The 21,183-nt window shown below is 42.1% G+C and overlaps 1 long non-coding RNA gene across 3 annotated transcripts in view; it reads right to left on the bottom strand.

The window, feature by feature from the left end:
• LOC140202134 (uncharacterized) overlaps window positions 1–21,183 on the bottom strand; it is a 71,322-nt gene that overhangs the window by 11,882 nt on the left and 38,257 nt on the right. For 2 of the 3 annotated variants that reach the window (XR_011887007.1, XR_011887009.1), the window contains one exon: window positions 14,097–14,638. This is a non-coding gene — a long non-coding RNA (uncharacterized lncRNA). Of the gene's footprint in view, window positions 1–14,096; window positions 14,639–21,183 lie in introns of those variants that run through there. The other variant, XR_011887008.1, reaches the window with a different exon arrangement.

The raw sequence follows: 21,183 nt of genomic DNA, 5'->3' as shown, positions 1-21,183 counted from the left end.
ACAAGTAGGATAGACAAAGGAGAATCTGTTGATGTTATGTACTTGGATTTTCAGAAGGTCTTTGATTAAGGTGCCACCCGAGGCTGCTTAGCAAGCTACAAGCCCTGGTTCTAGCAGGGATAAAGCAGTGGCTGATTGGTAGGAGGCAAAGAGTGGAAATAAAGGGAACCATTCCTGTCTGACTACCTGTGGCTAGTGGTTTTCCATAGGGGTCTGTTTTGGGATCGATTCTTTTTACGTTATATGTGAATGATTTGGATGATGGAATTGATAGCTTTGTTGCATAGTTTGCAGATGATATGAGGATAGGTAGAGAGTCAGGTGGCTTTGAGGAACTAGAGGGTCTACACAAGGACTGAGGCAGATTAGAAGAATGGGCAGATAAATGGCAGATGGAACACAGTGTCAGAACTTTGGTAGAAGAAATGAAAGAGCTGATTATTTTCTAAATTGAAAGAAAATACAGAAAAACTGAGATGCAAAGGAACTTGGCAGTCCTTATGCAGGATTCCCTGAAGGTTAATTTACAAGTTGAGTCTGTGGTGAGGAAGTCAAACACGATGCTAGCAATTGTGAGCAATTTTGGGCCCCTTATCTTCGAAAGGATGTGCTGAAACTGGAGATTGTTGAAAGGAGGTTCACAAAAATGATTCCAGGATTGAATGGCTTGTCATACGAAGAGTGTCTGATGATTCATGGCCTGTATTCGCTGTAATTCAGAACAATGAGGGGAAATCTCATTGAAACCTATTGAATGGTGAAAGGTTTTGATAGTGTGAATATGTAGAGGATGTTTCACATGGTGGGAGAGTCTAAGACCAGAGGACACAGGCTCAGAATAGAGGGGCTTCCTTTTAGAATGGAGCTGAGGAGGAATTTCTTTAGTCAGAGGGTGGTGACTCTGTGGAATTTGTTGCCATAGGTAGCTGTGGAGGCCATGTTTTTATCTATATTTCAGGCAAAGGTTGATATGTTCTTGCTTGGTCAGGGCATGAAGGGATACGGGGAGAAAGCAGGAGATTGGGACTGAGTGGAAAATTGGATCAGCCATGATGTAATGGTGGAGCAGACTTGATGGGCCAAATGACCTAATTCTTCTCTTATATCTTATGGTCTTATGGTCTGATGGAAATGTCGACTGTTTACTCTTTTCCATAGATGTTGCCTGACCTGCTGATCTCCTCCAGCATTTTGTGTTTCCACAGAGTCTGGGTGAGACTCTAAGTAGGTAGGATACGTTAAAGGTGAAAGAAGAAATGTTTGAGGCGAACCTGAGGGGGAGCTTCTTTACTTAGAGGGTGGCGTAAGTGTGAAATGAACTGCCAGCAGAAGTGGTTGATTTGGGTTTGATTTTAACTTAGAAGAGAAGTTTAAAAATTGTTCTCCTCACCTGGGCATCACTCATGCAGTCATCAGCCATACAGCACGGAAACAAGCCCTTCTGTCCAACTCAAACATGCCCACCGTTCAAGTTGCCATCATGATTAATCCAAATTGCATGCATTTGGCCCATATCCTCCTAACCCTTCCCTAACATACTGACTGGTTTCATCAGTGATTGTTCTGGAAGCACTAATGCACAGGATTAGAAAGAGCCAGCTCCAGCACGGACACTAGCCACCCTGATATCGATGACATCATGAAAAGTCGATGCCTCAAGAAGGTGGGAAACATTATTAAAGACCATCACCACCGAGAACATGTTTTCTCCTTATTATCATAATCAGAGAAGAGGTACAAGAGCCTGAAGATGCACACTCAATGTTGTAGGAGCAGCTTTCTGGTAGGATCAGATTTCTGAATAGTCCATGAACTCATGAACACTATCTCACTATTTTGCATGTTTATTTATTATGTATTTCTTATTGTAACTTATAGTAACATTTTTATATATTGCACTGCACTATTGCTGTCAAATAACATGTTTTGCAACATATGTCAATGATATAAAACCTGGTTCTGATTCTGATTCTGAAATATCTTAGTTCAGAAGTTCAAAGTATATTTATTATCAAAGTACATATATGTCACCATATACAACCCTGAGATTTATTTTCTTACGGCATACTCAATAAATCTGCAGAATAATAACCATAACAGAATCAATGAAGGACCGCCCAACCATTGGCATCCAGCATGAAGACCCCCACCACCCAGGTCATGCCTTGTTCTCATTGCTACCAACAGGGAGGAGGTACAGAAGCCTGAAGGCACACACTCAGTGATTCAGAAACAGTTTCTTTCCCTCTACCATCCAATTTCAGAATGGATATTGAACCCATGAACATTACCTCACTACTTTTTTATTTTTATTTTTGCACTACTTATTAAATTTAACTATTTAATATATATATGCTTACTGTAATTCACACTTTTCCCATTATTATATATTGTATTGTACTACTGCCACAAAGACAACAAATTTCATGGCAAACATGAGAAAATTTGCAGATGCTGGAAATTCAAGCAACACGCACAAAATGCTGGTAGAACACAGCAGGCCAGGCAGCATCTATAGGGAGAGGTACAGTTGACGTATCAGGCCGAGACCCTTCGTCAGGACATATGCTGGCATATGCTGGTGATATAAAAACTAATTCTGATTCTGATTTTGATTGTAATATACCCACCAACTTCTAGGTGAGAAACTTGGATCTCAGGTCCTTTCTTAAACTCTTCTCCTCCCATCTTCAATCTATACTCTCTACTTTGAGGTTTCCCTTCCCATTTGTTACCTTATCAGGATCCACCATGATTTTATAAACACCTAAAATCTCTGTTTCCAATGTCTCCTGATAATTCAGCCCTCCAGAGTGTCAGAGCAACACAGCATGGGTGCAAGCTCTTTGGCCCAATCAGTTCATGCTGACCATGGTGCCCACCAGGCCATTCCAATTTTGCAACCACAGCACAATTGCGTAGCTGTTAGCACAGTGATTCATAGCACCAGAGATTACCAAATTAGGGTTCAATCCTGTCGCTGCTTTTAACCAAGCCAGACAGTAATAGCTGATATGGCAGTGGTCCCCAACCACCGGGCCGCGGACCGGTACTGGACCGCAAAGCATGTGCTACCGGGCCGCGAGGAAACGATATGATTTGGCAACATGAAACGATATGGGTCATGTGCACCTTTCCTCATTCCCTGTCACACACTGTTGAACTTGAAATAACCTAATCATACCAAATAACACATAAAACCTAAAATAACACTAACATATAGTAAAAGGGGGAATGATATGATGGGACCTGATGGTCTGCATCCCAAGGTACTTAAGGAGGTGGCTTTAGAAATCGTGGACGCGTTGGTAATCATTTCCCAATGTTCTATAGATTCAGGATCAGTTCCTGTGGATTGGAGGGTGGCTAATGTCCCTCTCTTCAAGAAGGGAGGAAGAAAGAAAACAGGGAATTATAGACTGGTTAGCCTGACGTCGGTGGTGGGAAAGATGCTGGAGTCAATTATAAAAGATGAAATTACAACACATCTGGATAGCAGTAACAGGATCGGTCCGAGTCAGCATGGATTTACGAAGGGGAAATCGTGCCTGACTAATCTTCTGGAATTTTTAGAGGATGTAACGATGAAAATAGACAAGGGAGAAGCCAGTGGATGTAGAGTACCTGGATTTTCAGAAAGCCTTTGATAAAGTACCACATAGGAGATTAGTGGGCAAAATTAGGACACATGGTATTGGGGGCAGAGTACTGACATGGATTGAAAATTGGCTGGCTGACAGAAAACAAAGAATAGCGATTAATGGGTCCCTTTCAGAATGGCAGGTGTGACCAGTGGGGTACCACAGGGTTCAGTGCTGGGACCGCAGCTGTTTACAATATATATCAATGATTTAGATGAGGGAATTAAAAGTAACATTAGCAAATTTGCCGATGACACAAAGCTGGGTGGCAGTGTGAAATGTGAGGAGGATGTTATGAGAATGCAGGGTGACTTGGACAGGCTGGGTGAGTGGGAAGATGCATGGCAGATGCAGTTTAATGTGGATAAATGTGAGGTTATCCACTTTGGTGGTAAGAACGGGAAGGCAGATTATTATCTAAATGGAGTCAAGTTAGGAAAAGGGGAAGCACAACGAGACCTAGGTGTTCTTGTACATCAGTCACTGAAAGCAAGCATGCAAGTACAGCAGGCAGTGAAGAAAGCTAATGGCATGCTGGCCTTCATAACAAGGGGAATTGAGTATAAGAGCAAAGAGGTCCTTCTGCAGCTTTAGAGGGCCCTGGGGAGACCACACCTGGAGTACTGTGTACAGTTTTGGTCTCCAAATTTGAGGAAGGACATTCTTGCTATTGAGGGAATGCAACATAGGTTCACAAGGTTAATTCCCGGGATGGTGGGACTGTCATATGTCGAAAGATTGGAGCGACTGGGCTTGTATACTCTGGAATTTAGAAAGCTGAGAGGGGATCTTATTGAAACATATAAGATTATTAAGGGATTGGACATGCTGGAGGCAGGAAGCATGTTCCTGCTGATGGGTGAGTCCAGAACCAGAGGCCACATGTTAAGAATTAGGGGTAGGCCATTTAGAACGGAGTTGAGGAAAAACTTTTTCACCCAGAGAGTGGTGGATATATGGAATACTGTGCCCCAGAAGGCTGTGGAGGCCAAGTCTCTGGATGCTTTCAAAAAAGAGATGGATAGAGCTCTTAAAGATAGCAGAATCAAAGGTTGTGGGGATAAGGCAGGAACTGGATACTGATTGTGGATGAACAGCCATGATCACAGTGAATGGCGGTGCTGGCTCGAAGGGCCAAATGGCCTACTCCTGCACCTATGTCTATTGTCTATTGTCTATAAATACACAGCCTATATAAAGTAGAAATAATGTATGTACAGTGTAGTTTCACTTAACAGAATCGGGAAGATTAAGCCAAAACCGATTTGTAGAAAAAAAATTGGCACATACACGCATGCGCACGTCATGGATGCACACGTCACGCATGCGCACACAGGTGCCTGCGCAAGGCTTCATGGTCATGGTAGTCTTTCTCAGGGTAAACACAAGTGTCCCATATTTGACTGCTACTTTTGTCCCTTATTTGGGAGTGAGAAAGTTGGCAACCCTACTTGAACACCGTTGGCCAATCGACAAGGATATTGTCAATATTAAACCGGTCCACGGTGCAAAAAAGTTTGGGGAACCCTGTGATATGGGACTATGTCTTTGATATAGAGGAAGTCTAAGATATAGACTTCTATGTCTACAAAGTCATAGACCTTTTTTGCATCTTGATGAAGGGTATTGGCCTGAAACATCGACTCTTTATTTTGTCTCCATAAATTCTGCTTGACCTGCTGAGTTCCTCTCATGCTTTGTGTGCACATTTCTCAAAATTTCCAGGACCAGTATGCTTTGGTGAAGATGGAATTGTACCAAATGCTGAAAGAAATACATCCTCTGCCGAGACTTTTGGCTAATGAGGAAGACGTGGTGCTACCAGACATGATATGCCCTGGAGCAACTTTTTGTCTTTCCCTCCCTCATGGTGGGGTTTACAGGTAATAAATGACTGTCTTTCACACATCAGTCCTGCTTCTCAGCTGCAGACAAGCACATTATTCAGTAATGAAACAAATTTATTCAGGAACCCAATGAAATCACAAACAACCTTCACCTTGGAGAAAATAAATCCCAAGATATATGTTGGCATACACACTCCGTGGTCACTTTATTAGTTTCACCAAGGCACCTGCTCATTGATGCAAAGATCTAACCAGCCAGTCATGTGGCTGCAAGTCAATGCATAAAAGCATGCAGACATGGTCTAGAGGTTCAGTTACAATACGCACAAAATGCTGTAAAAACTCAGAAGATCTGGTAGCGTGTATGGAAATGAGTAAACAGTTGATGTTTCATGCTGAGACCTGTCTTCAGTTGTTGTTCAGACCATCCACCGGAATGGGGAAGAAATGTGATCTAAGTGACTTTGACCATGGAATGGTTGTTGGTGCCAGACAGGGTGGTCTAAGAAACTGCTGAATTCCTGGGATTTTTGCACACAACATTCTCTAGAGTTTACAGAGAATGGTGTGAGAAGCAAAAATCATCCAGTGGGCAGCAGTTCTGTTGGTGAAAACACCTTGTTGATGAGCGAGGTCAGGGGAGAATGGCAAGACTGATCAAGCTGATAGGAAATTGACAGTAACTCAGATAACCACACGTTAGAACAGAAGAATATCTCTGAATGCACAACATGTTGAACTGTGAAGTGGGTGTGCTATAGCAGTAGACCCACTAGAAACATACATTCAGTTCAAAGTACATTTATTATCCAAGTATATATAAAAATACAACCTTGAGATTCATCTGCTTACAGGCAGCCACGAAAACAGAAACCTGAAAGAATCCAATTTTAAAAATGAACAATACCTTATGTGCAGAGAGGGAAAAATAAATAGAACAGGCCCATAACCTCGGCTTCAGTTCATCACACAGCGGGGCAAATCGGCACAGATACAGAACCTGGAGCAGCCTCCTAGCTTCAGCGCCGTAGAGAGAAATGCCTTTGACATTTCTATATTGTATTATTGTTCATCTAGTCATTGTTCAATGCGCAAGTGTCTCTGTCTTGTAAGCAGTAATTGTTCTATGGGGGATTGTTGAAAAATTGAGAGATTGCTGTCAGAAGCTGGATTAATAAATCAGCCATGCACAGACCATTCTGAATGGAAAAAACAGACATATTATAATGGCCTGAGAATGATTAATTTTCTTTGAATTCTTAAACTATTTAGTTTCCTCACAAATCCGACTCTGATAAATCTATCTCTTGATGACCAACTGATGTGCTTGGATGAGCAAATGTATTTGGATCAAAGTGTAGATCAAGAATATTTTTCATCTCTCATGTTGATTCTGTCCAGAGCGAAGCAGAGGGGAAAGCACGTTAGTGGAAAAGATCCATTTATAATGTTAAAGCCATTGGATTGAACCAAGTTGCTGCTATTTCATGATGGCATTTCTTTGAGGATTCAACTAAATCCACTGGGACCTGCATTATGACAGAGAGGAAAAGTGGCTTATGAGGAAAATACCCTGGGCAAGAGTTTAAATACTGTGAGGCCTCCGTTGGTCAGGGTCAAACGTGAATATTGTGTCCTAGATATTGCGCCTTTACTTCCTGAGAAAACTAAAGAAATTTGGCCTGTCCCCTAAAACCCTCACTAAGTTTTATAGATGCACCCTAGAAAGCATTCTTCTAGGGTGCATCACAAGCTGGTATGGAAGTTGTCCTGTCCAAGACCGAAAGAAGCTGCAGAAGATCGTGAACACGGCGCAGCACATCACACAAGCCAATTTTCCATGCTTGGACTCACTTTACACTGCACGCTGTCAGAGCACTGCGGACACGACCCATCCAGCCAACACACTTTTCGTCCCTCTTCAAGCTCCTGAGCCGTCGTTCCAGAAGAAGGCTCAGGAGCTTGAAGACTTGTACAGCCAGATTTGGGAACAGCTTCTTTCCAACTGTGATAAGACTGCTGAATAGATCCTGACCCAGATCTGGGCCATACCCTCCAAATATCCGGACCCGCATCTCGGTTTTTTTGCACTACTTTACTTTCCATTTTTCTATTTTCTATTTATGATTTATAATTTAAATTTTTAATATTTACTTATTTTTACTGTCTTAATATTTTTAGTATTTAATATTCGTAATCCAGGGAGCACGAAGCACAGAATCAAATATCGCTGTGATGATTGTACGTTCTAGTATCAATTGTTTGGATACAATAAAGTATAAAGTATTTAAAGATGACAATTTCGATATGCAAACCAGGGCAATACAATATGGAAAGCAAGCTGTTGCTCATGCACCAGGCTCCCCCTCTCCATACAGCTGATGAATCCAAAGGAATGATAGAGACAATTACAGTTTGGTACCAGCGGCGTCACAAAAATTGCAATTCACTGTTGATCTCAACTTTAGGATCTACTGCTCTGGATTTTCCCTTGGTTTACCCCCAAAGCCTTCCCCATGAGTGGGTATAGCTGGAAGGCAATGATAGTTTGGAATCAGAGTTTTCCTTCTCCTAGATGAGGTATCAACCATGGCTGATGAGTGGCCTCTGCCTGAAGTTTAAATACTACACTTGAATAAGAGTGGTGCAATGTAGAGATACCTCTCTACCAAAGAAGGTGTAACGTGCTCCTTCACTCTGCTAGCCTGCAGATCACCCTTGGGCAAGGTGTAGTACCTGTTTGGCACCCTGATTAGGGTCGCGTAAAGCCATGGTCACATGTGGTGGGTGGTTGTATGAGCAGCTGGTGCATATCAGAAGTCCTGGTTGTGCGACCACTAACACCAGGCAGACGACCTCTGAAGAATTTTGATAATGACTGGGGTCACCTGTCTTGTAAAGTCACTGTCTAGGAGAAGGCAAAGGCAAACCACTTCAGTAGAAATATTGGCCAAGAACAATCATGTCAAGAACTATGATCACCTACGTCATACCAACATGGCACATGATGATGATGACGATGATGATGATAATGATGAATGGATCTGCCTCTACCACCGCTCCTGCCAGCACATCCCACACCCAGCACTCTGTGTAAAAAAACCTACCTCTGACATCCCCCCTTTCCTTCCCTTCAATCACCTTAAAATTGTGCCCTCTCGCCAGTGTTCCCTCTAAGCTGCACTGGTGCACAGCCGCGCAGTAACCGAAATGCTCTCATGTGCATAGCCTTTGTTGCCGCACAGCTAGAGTTTCCTTTTATATACTGTTTCACTAAAGTGCTATACAGTGCTCAGGCCATAGGAAAATCTTCTGCTCAAAGCAATGGTTAGTCTGTGCAGTTGTAAAAAAGTAACATTAGAGGGAACATTCCCCCTTGTATTAGCCATTTTTACCCTGGGAGCATGTCCACCCCATCTATGCCCCTTCTCATCTTGCATATTTACTTTAATGAACAGCAAGTCAGGGCAGCCTACAGCAGGTACCAGCTTCCTTTCCAGAAGAAGGCACTGCCCAGAAGAACGCAAAGGCAAACTACTTCTGTGGAAAAATCTGCTGAGAACAATCATGATCATGGAAAGACTATGATTGGCCACATCATATGATAATGATGATGATGACTTGAACAAGATCTCTTGCAACAGGAGAGGATAAATGACTCATTTGTTTTCCTCATGTGGGTGTGGTGTTTGTCACAGAATGGAAGGATTCAAGTTAGAAATCCTACTGCACTCAATGTAAGTCTACATATCAGCCCCACAATGTCATTCTAATTGTGATGCCTATTGCTTGATTTTTTGGCCGTATGGTAGCATTGCATTTAGCAAAACACAATTACAGTGTCAGCGATCGGGTTTCAATTCCTGCCACCATCTGTAAGGAGTTTGTCTGTCATCCTTGTGACCATGCGGGTTTCCTCTGGGTGTTGTGGTTTTCAAAGTTCAAACTAAATATATTATCAAAGCACATATATGTCACTATATACAACTCTGAGATTCCTTTTCTTGTGAGCATAGTCAATAAATCTATAGAATAATAACCATAACAGAATCAATGAAAGATCACCAAACTAGGGCGTTCAACCATAGCGCAGGAGACACAAATTGTTTAACAAAAAAAAGAAGAAATAATAATAATAATAAATTAATAAGCAATAAATACTGAGAGCATGAGATGAAGAGTCCTTGAAAGTGAGTCCATTGGTTGTGGAAACATTTCAATGACTGGGCAGTGAAGCTGAATGACTTCACTAAAATTTTCCGTCTAAATTTTACTAGAACCAAAGGTCATAGGTTAAGGGTGAAATGCATAATCCTGATTTGATGGAGACAGACGTGAGAAGCGCGGAGGAACATGTAGAGAAACTTCTGAAATGCCCACTTCGCTACCACTGCTACTGTGCAATCAAGAATCTCTGGAGGCGAAGGCCCCAAATCCTCGGCTTTGCCTATTGCCTGTTGCCAGGGCCGGGGTCAAAGCACTCGGCAGAGATGGTGCTCGGTGCTCGGTGTCGGAGGCTCGAAGTTTTCTGATGGACTCAAGAGCTGGCTGTGTTCAGGTGCTTCCAGGATGCTGCATCGGCAAGTTTGCGGCGTTGGAAGCTCATGGCAGGGAGAGTTTTTCTTCCTTCTACCATCTGCGTTGAGATGATGGGACTTTCGAGAGACTTTGAGACTTTTTCTTTTACCGTGCCCATGGTCTGTTCTTTACCAAATTACGGTATTGCTTTGCACTGGTGTAACTATATGTTATAATTATGTGGTTTTTGTCAGTTTTTTTAGTCTTGGTTTGTCTTGTATTTCTGTGATACCATTCTGTAGGAACATTGTATCATTTCTTACTGCATGCATTACTGAATGACAATAAAAGAGGACTGTGTGTCCTCTAAAAAAAATGTGAAATACAAAAATATGTTATTGACATACAGTGTCGATAGGCCCTTCTGACACTTCCAGCCATGCCATGCAGAAATCCGATGATTTAATCCTAGCCTAATCATAGTACATTTACAACAACCAATTAACCTACCAACTGGTATGTCTTTGGAATGTGGGAGGAAACCAGAGCATCCACAGGATATCTGTGCGGTCACGGGGAGAACGTACAAACTCCATACAGGCAATGGCGGGAATCAATCTGAAGGAGAACCTGAAGGGGAACTTTTTCACTCAGAGAGTGGTGCAAATGTGGATTGGCCAGTGGAAGTGGGTTCAGTTTCAACATCTAAAAGAAGTTCGGATACGTACATGATTGAGAAGTGTATGGAGAGCTATGGTTTAGGTGCAGGTCAGTGGGACTAGGCAGAATAGCAGTTTGGCATGGATTAGATGGGTTGTTTCTGTTCTGCAGTGTTCTATGACTCTATATTTCAGAGAAAGACTGACAGACAGAAACAGGGACAGAGAAAAGTACAACATCTGCATTGGTCATCAATTCCATTCAGCATCAGTTCAGAGAAATTCAGTACAGAAAAATCAAGCAGATGAATTATGAGGAGATATGTAAAAGTATGGCTGTCATTTGAGAGGCGACAAGGGTTAAACTGGAAATTATGATCTTATAACCTGGACGAGAGAGGGCAGATGGGGTTTCGCCTGTGTGTCCCATTTGAAAGATGACAGTGCAAAGCATTACCTCAGGACTGTGGTGGGGATCCTAGCCAGGATAACAAATCTTGTGGGAGTAGCAATGTCTGCCAAGAGAAACAGAAATGAAAAGTACAAACAAGGCAAGCTGGCTGACTGAAGGTTGAGGCTGTTGCCGATTGTAGACAGACAGGACAGGAGAAATCACAATGACTGCTGTAAGAAGTTTTTGCTACAACAGGCGTTAGCCAGAAAGGAAATGACCATAACATCAGAAGACATTGGAGCAGAATTAGGCATTTCAGCCCATTGGGTCTGCTCCACCATTCCATCATGGCTGATTTATTTTCCCTCTTAAACCCATTCTCCTGCCTTCTTCCCTTAATCTTTGACCCACTTACTAATCAAGAATCTGTCAGCCTCTGCTTTAAATATGCCCAATGACTTAGCTTCCATTGCTGTCATGGCAATGAATTCCGCAGATTCACCACACTCTAGTTCAAGAAATTTCTCTTCACCTCTGTTCTAAAGGGATGTCCTTTATTCTGAGGCTGTGCCCTCTGGTCCTACACTCCCCCGCAACAGGAAACATTCTCACTCTATCTAGGCCTTTCAGTATTTGATAGGTTTCAATGAGATTCCCCCCTCATTCAAGTACAGGCCCAGAGCCACCACATGCTTCTCATACATGAACTCTTTCATTCCCAGGGTCATCCTCGTAAACCTTCTTTGAACCCTCTCCAATGCCAGCACAAATTTTCTTATATGAGGACCGAAAACTGTTCACAATATTCCCTGTGTGATCTGAACAATGGCTTATATAGCCTCAGCAGTATATCCTTGCTTTTATATTCTAGTCCTGTCAAAGTGCGTGCTAACATTGCATTTTGCTTTCTTACCAACCTTCCATTTCCATTCTGATTTGTAGGCATAAGCGTCCTTCATTGATACGATGAGTCCAGTTCTCAGGTTGGAGGAGCAACATGACCTATTCCGTCTGGGTAGCCTCCAGATTGATGACATGAATATCGATTTCTCTAACTTTCAGTAATTTTTCTCCCTTCCCTATTCCTCTTCTTCCATTCCCCACTCTGGCTCCTCTCTTGCCTCTTCTTTGCTTCTCACCTGCCTATCATCTCCCCCTGGTGCTGTCCTACTTCCCTTTCTCCGATGGTCCAATCTCGTCTCCTATCAGATTTATTCTTCTCTAGCCCTTAATCTCTTCTATCTATCACCGAGTTAGTTAGAGCTTTATTGTCATTGCCGAGGACAACGAGATTGCAGTGTTACTCCATTCCATGCAAAACAGCAGACTGGCAGTTCAATTGCTAAAAACACTGAGTAAATTTAAAATTGAAATTGAGTTATTTAGAATGCCATCTAAGTTACAACTGAATTAAAAACAAACAACTCCAAAATTAAACATAGAAACATAGAAACATAGAAAATAGGTGCAGGAGTAGGCCATTCGGCCCTTCGAGCCTGCACCGCCATTTATTATGATCATGGCTGATCATCCAACTCAGAACACTGCCCCAGCCTTCCCTCCATACCCCCTGACCCCCCTAGCCACAAGGGCCATATCTAACTCTAAAAGAATCAGTGGCTGCCCCTTTCAAGTATTGAACATGCCCATGTTATAAAATACAGTGATTAAATATCTTCTTCTTCAGCTCTTCACCTTTTCCAAATATCATCTCCCAGCTTCTTTCTACATCCCCCTCTCCCACCCACTTGGTGAGACCTATCATGTTATAGCTTGCATTCCTTTCCCTCTTCCAACCTTCTTATTCTAGCTTATTTTCCATTAATTTCTAGTCCTGATGAATGCTTGCTGAGTCCTCACAGCATTTTGTGTGTGTTGTTCTGGTCCCTTTCACACCCTTCTCTTACTAATAAGACCATAAAATATAGGAGCAGAATTAGGCCATTTAGCACATTGAACCTGTTCCACGATTTCAGCATGGCTGATCGATTTTCATCTGAGCACCAATCTCCTGCCTTCTACCCGTATTCCTTCATGCTCTGACTAATCAAGTATCTATCAACCCCTGCCTTAAACATACCCAATGAGTTAGCCTCTACAGCCACCTGTGGCAACAAATTCCACAGATTCACCACTCTCTGGCAAAAGAAATTCCTCCTCATCTTCGTTCTGAATGGATGTTGCTCTATTCAGAAGTTGTGTCCTCTGGTGTTAGACTCACCCACTATAGGAAACATCCTCTCCACATCCATTCTATAGAATCCTTTTGAGATTCGAGAGCTTTCAATGTGATTCCCTACCCCCCCACTTCATTTTTCTGAAATCCAGTGAGTACAGGCCCAGAGCCATCAAATGCTCCTCATATGATAATCATAGAACCTAGAACATTATGTCATTCACCTTCTAATCCACACCAAGATCAATCTAACAATTCCTTCCTACATAGCCCTCCATCTTTCTATCATTCATGTGCATATCTAAGAGTTTCTTAATTGCTCCTAATGTACCTGCCTCTACCACCACCCCTGACAGCTTGTTCCATGCACCTACTACTCTGTGTAAAGAACTTACCTCTGATATTCCCACCCATACTTTCCTTCAATCACTTTAAGATCATGCTTGCTTGTATTATCCACTTCCGTCCTCAGAAAAAGTCTCTGGCTGTCCACTCTATTTATGCCTCTTATCATTTTGTACACCTCTCATCCTCCTTCACTCCAAAGAGAAAATTCCTAGCTCATTCAACTGATCCTCATAATATGTGTCCTTTAAACCAGGCGGCATCCTGGTAAATCATCCTCTCTAAAGTTTCCACACTCTTCCAATCATGAAGAAACCAGGACTGAACACAATATTGTGACATCTGTGATCCCACACAGTGATATGAAAGTGAGCTTGTTTTTTCATCCTAGGTCCTAGATAAAATTTATCTCACATTCAGCACAACTGAGATACACAGTCAAAGATTCAAGATTCATTTATTTGTCATGTTAACATCAAACATCCAGTGAAATGCATTATTTGTGTTAATCCCAAATCCTAACTCCCTTCTCTGTCCCCAAAAGCACCTTTAAGAACCTAAAAAAAATTAAAATTTAACAATTAAACAATTAAAAGACAGCTAAATCTGAATTGAAACTCAACATACGTCACAGGTCGGTGCCATCATGGAGTACCCTGGTGATCCACAGCGATGTCGTACTGGCAGCAAACAAATTTACGTTCACTTTTTCTGGAAAGTGATCATTGCAATTAATAGCCTGTAACTTCCCTTTCGAGCTTGAGCATTTGAACCACCTGTACGAGCTGGCATTTTTACAGTGTGAACTGAAGTCTCAAAGGAGCAGGACAATTGCGGCATGGCGTGTACGGCCATATCAAAGCAGTGGGGCCTGGGCCTGAGATTGAGGACGGAGCCAATGGCTAGCCATTGCTGGAGTGGGCTTGGAGCCAATTCCAAGTGATGAATCCATGGCAAGAGTGGGGCAAGTTGAGGCAGTGGGGCACAGGTCCGAGAGCGAGGAATAAGCCAGTTGAAGGGTTGGCTACAGGCTAAATCGAGGCGGTAGGACCCAGGACCTAGAGAATATAGAAAAGGCAGGGTCAGGAATGAACCAATGTTTGGCCATTTTAAGTGCTGGGCCAAATTGAAAATGTCAGGGTGTTGGGACCAGAAGCGAAGGCCTGGCTGGTATTCCACTGGCAGCTCAATGAGGTTTACTCGTCTCTGTGCGGATCTAAGGCTGAAGCCTACAACTAGTGGCTTCTGGATCAGCTGCAATTGGCTTCATGACTGTGAACTCATTTTTGTGAACTTCAGATCTGAATGTTATTTGCTTACCCTTATTGTTTGCATGATTTGTTCTTTTTTCATATTGGGTGCTTGAGTGTTTTCTTTTTCAAAGGGTTCTACTGGGTCTCTGTTTTCTGGCTGTCTGTAAGGAGATGAATCTCAAGTTTGTACAGTATATAGTATACTTACTTTGCTAATAAATGGACTTTGAATTTTGGTTGTTAGAACAATGCTGTTTTTGAGAACGTGCTGTATAGCCAACTTGCCTGTGTCTCCACATTGCCCTGAATGAAAAAGTCCACAAAAAGTAATGGACACGTCCTTGCCCATCACAGATAAAGTCTTCCCACCAGTGAACACATCTACACAGAATGCTATTGCAGGAAAGCAAACCCAAAATCAAAGATCCCCATCATACAAGTTATGTTATCTTCTCACTGCTGCTGTTAAGAAGGAGGCACAGAAGCCTCAAATCCCACACTGCCAGTTTCAGGAATAGTTATTACCCCTCAACCATCAAGCACTCGAACAGGGGTGATATCTTCACTCAACTTCACTCACCCCAGCACTGAACTGTTCCCACAATGTATGGACTCACCTTCACAGACTCTTCATCTCATGTTCTCGAAATTTATTGCTTATTTATTATTATTATTTTACTTTTATTTTTTAGTATTTATTGAGAATGCCTGCAAGAACGTAAATTCCAGGGCTGTTCGTGGTGACATATATACACTTAGATAATAAATTTACTTTGAACTGTGAACTGTGACTACACTTTAGAAGTATTTAATAGGTTGCAAAGTACTTTAAGCTATGCTGAAAGTTGGCTTTTCTTTCAAAAGAGAGGTACATGTGTGCGCTGCAGTATGCTTGGAATGTCACTCTACTCCGGATGTTGGAACAAACTGAATGTATTCCGGAACTGGAAAAGGCTGCATGGAAAGGTAATGAGGCAGCAGAGAAAGAACATTCCAAACTATTTACTGGAAAGGTTGAGGAAAATCCATTTCCATTTCCCTCAGTTCTCTTGGCATTTGCGGTAATAATAACTTTATTTATAGAGCACTTTCCATACAGACGGTGTAGATGAAAGTGTTTTACAATGGAATAAATATGCAAACATCAAAATAAAAAAAAATAAAAATAAACAGGAAAATAAAAGACAATAAGATGTTTGTTACTACCAAGTTTAAATAAATAGGTTTTGAGCTGATTTTTAAAAATGTTAACTGAGTCTGCATTCCCTACAGATTTAGGTGTCAAATTCCACAGTTTAGGAGCGTAGTTCAGAAAAGCTGACCTGCCAATTATCTTTTGTGAAAGATTGTTTAAGAGACTGGCAGATGAAGACCAGAGAGCTTTGAGCAGGTTATAAATCGAAAACAAATCTGTGATATATTCTGGTCCCAGACCAAAAAGAGATTTAAAAACAAGTAAGAGAACTTTAAAATCAATTGTAAAAGATAGAGAAAACCAGAGCAGAGTAGGTGGGACATGTTGGCCATGAAGGAATTAAAATATGGAAGAAAACATCAAATTCAAATGCATCAAGGACACTGGAAGTAGGCAAACCAATTGTCTTTGTTCTTGCCATGTGCTTGAAGGAGTGGATAGTGTCATTTTGTGAAGCTGCTCTGTAACCTCCATTTTGTGAACTGTTTGATGCTCTGGGATAGCTTCTTCAGAGTAATTGAATGTGAACAGAAGGAGTTTTGACCTGCTAAATCTGAGATAACTCTCAGATGATCTGTGTACTCTGTATTACCAAGGATCTTGGCCTGAAATATCAACAGTTTACTCTTTTCCGTAGATGCAGCCTGGCCTGCTGAGGTCCTCCAGCATTTTGTGTGTTGTTTGGATTTCTGGAATCTGCAGATTTTCACATGTACTGTGTATAATGGCAGGTTTGCAGAAGTAATCTTATTATCTCAGCACAGTGTCTGTGTGACCCTTTTCAACTGGTTTGAACCAGATTCCAATAGAACAAAAGACGTCACCTAAGGCAGAAGTTGTGTAGCCCTTGGATTACATCGAATGGGAATCCGATATAGATCAGTCAGATGATCTTGCGCCAACAAGATGGAAGCACAACACTTGAACTAATAAGAACTGTTTAAAAGTGAAGAGATTCAAATCGAAAGGGGTGAAAACTGCACAGAGTAACTATCGCAAGGAAGAAACTCGGCGCCAGGGGTTAGGAGGAGAAAGGATCAGTCAATGGGATGTCTTATATTTTACTGTGGTCTGAGTGAGTATTGGTACAGAATGGAGAAATGATGATTAAAATTGTTGGGCTAGGGTCAACATAGTTAAGATGTTGTTTGTATAGAGACAATAAAGTGCAAGCTTTGATTAATTAAGAGTTGTGTAGTAAATTGCCTAACCTAGATTAATTGTTGAATGGTCAACAGATGGGAGTGATATTCTTCCTCGTCTGGGTTTTGGTTAGAAGTCTAGCTAACTTGGGAGAACACACAGATTGTGCTTATTGGTGCCATATGCACTAATGGGCCTTATAGACAGGTTCCAGTAATAAGAGCAAGGGGAACATTTTGATTCATTCAAAATGAGGCCTACATTCTGTAGCCTCTAACTCCAGGAGGGGTTCAAAGTTCAAAGTAAATTTAATATCAAAGTATGTATACTACCTTGAGGTTCATTTTTTGCAGGCATTTACCTGAAAGTAAAGAAATATGACAAACTGTATAAGTAACAAAGACTGACAAAAGTACAAAAGAAGAAAAATTGTTTAAATAATAAAATCACAATTAAATCATTAGAATCAGGTTTGATATCAGTTGCATATGTCATGAAATCTGTTGTTTTAAGGCAGAAGGACATTGTAATATGTAATAATGTAAAATATAAATTACACTAAGAAATACACATATATATATAGAGAGAGAGAGAGAAAGAGAGTCATAGACATAGAAGACTACAGCACACACACACACACACACACACACACACATATATATATGTATGTATGTATAATGTAGAGTGAGAGAGAGATGGAGAGCGAGAGAGTATATAAATATAATTATAAATTAAATTAAATAAGCACGCAAAAAGAAAGAAAAAAAATGAGAAAACAAGAATATTGAGGTAGCGTACATGGGTTCTCTCCCCATTTGGAAATCTGATGGAGGGGGGAAGAAGTAGAAAATACTGATAACACTGAGAACTTGAGTTGTTGAGTCCTTAAAAGTGAGTTTAAAGTTTGTAGAGTCAGTTTAAAGTTGGGGTGAGTGAACTTATCAACGCTGTTTCGGAATCATGATGGCCGAGGAGTAGTAACTGTTCCTGAACCTTTTGGTGTGGGATATAAGGTGATGTGGGAAAACACATAGACTGTTGATCTTGGTGTCATACACTCTAATGGGTTGCAGAGACAGGTTCTAGTAATAAGATCATAATTCCCATTTAGGTCCATGTTATTATCCAGACAGATGGGCCTGAATGGAGTCAAACTCTTGCTGGGGTGGTGGGGGGGCAGGCACAGGAGTTAATAACATTGATAGTTTCTCAGCAAGGTTCTGTGTCTTTCATATAAATCTGATGAAATATGGAAAATTGGAGGGTCCTTAAACAAAAGGTAAAAGAGAGGCAAGGCTGCACAGGCGTGTGACGTCAGCCAGTGGAGCACGAAAGGTTTAAAAAGAAGACCACTATATCCAGCATTCGGAGCAGGCAGCAGAGTGATAGGGCTTTGGCTCAATGGGCTTAGGAAGTAATGGAACGAGGCGAGGTAGGTTTACTGGTATTACTTGTGGAAAGGAGAAAGTATGTGTGTGAGGCCAGTTTTCTGTGCTCGGTGTCAGATGTGGGAGGTCCTGGAGTCTCCCAGCCTCTCGGATGGCCATATCTGCACCAGGTGTGGCGAGCTGCAGCTCCTAAGGGACTGAGTTAGGGAACAAAGGTAGTAATATCGGGGTTACTGCCTGTGCCACGCGACAATGAGAATAGGAATAGAATGAAGTGGAGGATAAATGCGTGACTGAGGGATTGGAGCAGTGGGAAGGGATTCAAATTTCTGGATCATTGGGACCTGTTCTGGGGCAGGTGTGACCTGTACAAAAAGGACGGGTTGCACTTGAATCCCAGAGGGACCAATATCATGGCGGGGAGGTTTGCTAAGGCTACTGGGGAGAGTTTAAACTAGAAATGTTAGGGGGTGGGAGCTGAACTGAAGAGACTGAGGAAGAGGAGGATGGCTCACAAATAGGGAAAGCTTGTAGATAGTGTGAGAGGGAGGATAGGCAGGTGATAGAGAAGGGTCGTGCTCAGACAGAAGGTTTGAGATGCATCTACTTTAACGCAAAGAGTGTTGTGAACAAAGTGGAGGAGCTTAGAGCGTGGATCAGTACTTGGAGATATGATGCTGTGGCCATTACAGAGACTTGGATGGTGCAGGGACAGAAATGGTTACTTCAAGTGCTGGGATTTAGATGTTTCAGAAAGAACAAGGTGGGAGGCAGAAGAGGTGGGGGCGTGGCACTGTTGATCAGAGATAGTCTCATGGCTGCAGAAAAGGTGGACGCCATGGAAGGGATTGTCTATGGAGTCTCTGTGGGTGGAGGTTAGGAACAGGAAGGGGTCAATAACTTTACTGGGTGCTTTTTATAGGCCACCCAATAGTAACAGGGATATCAAGGAGCAGAAAGGGAAACAGATCCTGGAAAGGTGTAACAATAACAGCGTTGTCGTGATGGGAGATTTTAATTTCCCAAATATCGACTGGCATCCCCGTAGAGCAAGGGGGTTTAGATGGGGTGGAGTTTGTTAGGTGTGTTCAGGAAGGTTTCTTGACACAATATGTAGATAAGCCTACAAGAGGAGAGGCTGTACTTGATTTGGTATTGGGAAATGAACCCAGTCAGGTGTCAGATCTCTCAGTGGGAGAGCATTTTGGAGATAGTGATCATAATTCTATCTCCTTTACAATAGCATTGAGAGAGATAGGAACAGACAAGTTAGAAAAGTGTTTAATTGGAGTAAGGGGAATTATGAGGCTATCTGGCAGGAAATTGGAAGCTTAAATTGGAAACAGATGTTCTCAGGGAAAAGTACGGAAGAAATGTGGCAAGTGTTCAGGGGATATTTGTGTGTAGTTCTGTGTAGGTACGTTCCAATGAGTCAGGAAAGTTATGGTAGGGTACAGGAGCCAAGGTGCCCAATGGCTGTAATAAATCTAGTCAAGAAGAAAAGAAAAGCTTACAAAAGGTTCAGAGAGCTAGGTTATGTTAGAGATCTAGAAGATTATAAGGCTAATTTGAAGGAGTTTAAGAAGGAAATTAGGAGAGCCAGAAGGGGCTATGAGAAGGCCTTGGTGGGCAGGATTAAGGAAAATTCCAAGTCACTCTACAAGTATGCAAAGAGCAAGAGGATAGGCGTGAAAGAATAGGAGGGAAAGTATGTATGGAACCGGAGAAATAGCAGAGGTACTTAATGAATACTTTACTTCAGTATTCACTATGGAAAAGGTTCTTGGTGATTGTAGTGCTGACTTGCAGCAGACTGAAAAGCTTGAGCATGTAGATATTAAGAAAGAGGACGTGCGGAAAATATCAAGTTGGATAAGTCGCCGGGACCAGATGAGATGTATCCCAGGCTACTGTGGGAGGCAAGGGAGGAGATTGCTGAGCCTCTGGCGATGATCTTTGCATCATCAATGGGGACGTGAGAGGTTCCGGAGGATTGGAGGGTTGCAGATGTTCTTCCCTTATTCAGGAAAGGGAGTAGAGATAGCCCAGGAAATTATAGACCAGTGAGTCCGACCTCAGCAGTTGGTAAGTTGATGGAGAAGATCCTGAGAGGCAGGATTTATGAACATTTCGAGAGGTATAATATGATTAGGAATAGTCAGCATGCCTTTGTCAAGGGCAGGTCGTGCCTTATGAGCCTGATTGAATTTTTTGAGGATGTGACTAAACACATTGATGAAGGAAGAGCAGTAGATGTAGTGTATATGGATTTCAGCAAGGCATTTGATAAGGTACCCCATGCAAGGCTTATAGAGAAAGTAAGGAGGCATGGGATCCAAGGGGACATTGCTTTGTGGATCCAGAACTGGCTTGCCCACAGAAGACAAAGAGTGGTTGTAGGTGGGTCATATTCTGCATGGAGGTCGGTCACCAGTGGAGTGCCTCAGGGATCTATTCTGGGACCCTTACTCTTCGTGATTTTTATAAATGACCTGAATGAGGAGGTGGAGGGATGGGTTAGTAAGCTTGCTGATGACACAAAGGTTGGAGGTGTTGTGGATGGTGTGGACGGCTGTCAGAGGTTACAGCGGGACATTGATAGGATGCAAAATTAGGCTGAGAAG

Source organism: Mobula birostris, chromosome 8, assembly GCF_030028105.1.
Source record: "Mobula birostris isolate sMobBir1 chromosome 8, sMobBir1.hap1, whole genome shotgun sequence".
NCBI classification, from domain to species: domain Eukaryota; kingdom Metazoa; phylum Chordata; class Chondrichthyes; order Myliobatiformes; family Myliobatidae; genus Mobula; species Mobula birostris.
This window is presented reverse-complemented; position numbering and strand designations above follow the sequence as displayed.